Genomic DNA, 1,440 nt, shown 5'->3' on the forward strand with positions numbered 1-1,440 from the left:
ACACAACTGTAAGTTCAGGATGATGCACTAAATTCTAAACAAGGTTCCAGGAGGACATATAGTGAAGGCGTAAGGTAAAAAATAGAATGTATAATACTTTAGGGAGATACAGACTGAAAGGTGTTTATGGTCAGTAACTAGCTCCAACTTGTTCTCAGGAGAACAGTAACATTTAAGTTTCAGACAGAAGAGCCCAAGAGGAATAAACTATTAACCAATGATAGGGCATAAAAGATCCAAGGGAGTAGAGAGAGAATCTCAAAAAGGAAATAGAAACTAACTTCAAATATAAACTCTAATAACACAAGAACCTTCGGATTTGGCAATGGGGGTTGGGAGTTGTTGGTTTGCTTAATGGTGCAGTCACTCTCAGTAGACATAGAAGCCAGATTATAGTTGCTTGAAGAGGGAGTAAAAGGCTTAGGATTTCATGAATTCCTTCATTTTCCAAATGACCCTCGCCTTGAACGTGTTCTGTAGGTGGCTGTCTTTGTTCTCTGACTGTGTTGGGAGAGAAGTTCATGATTTCTATCACCATTCTCAGCAGTTTTACAACCAAAGCTTTAAAATTAAAGAGGCAAAATAATGTTATGTTGCAAATCTATGTGACATATTTTTATCAGTTGGTACTAACCTATGATATTCTCAGAAATAATTTCCATTTGAAATTATATGGAGAAACATGATCTGTAATTTGCATCACCAGGAGAGAAGAATGTTGGCGCATATATACATTAGCTAACAATCCACATGATTTCATATATATAAATATTTATATTATATATACTTATATATTATTATATTACATACAAAATAATATATATTTATGTTATAATATATTATATAATATATAACTATATGTATACAACATATATGATATAATAATATTTATACAATACATATTATATATTATATATAATGTATAATATGTATTATATGTATATGTATAATATGTATTATATGTATAATACGTATTACGTGTATAATATGTATAATTTGTATTATATAAAATATATACATATTTTACATATAATCATTGGATTGTTAGCTAATGTACAATATATAAAGGTATTTCAGTATGATTTCTACTATTTATCTGTATCTGTACATTTTGGGTTTTTTTCTCCATATAATTATTTAAAGGTAGTGATTGTGGTAGGTTCTATAATTTTTATTGCCTTAGAAATTACCAAATCTGTGCAATTATCACTATGTCACTCAATAATTTAAAACTTTATTTTACAATCTGAGGATGTGATTATTTGCACGCACTAACAAGTGTTATGAACACGTAAAACCTAGAAATCAAAATTTTCAAAGCTTATTTGTTTTTACGGCCCACATGGGGACAACTTGCAGCTAAAAATTCACCCTCTGGTTGTTCTTAAACTGGCAGGGGAGACTGAGAGAGATCCAAAAGGTATTTAAGCATTTAGACTT

This window comes from Rhinopithecus bieti, unplaced genomic scaffold (assembly GCF_001698545.2).
Source record: "Rhinopithecus bieti isolate Rb0 unplaced genomic scaffold, ASM169854v2 scaffold_34544, whole genome shotgun sequence".
Taxonomy (NCBI): Eukaryota; Metazoa; Chordata; class Mammalia; order Primates; family Cercopithecidae; genus Rhinopithecus; species Rhinopithecus bieti.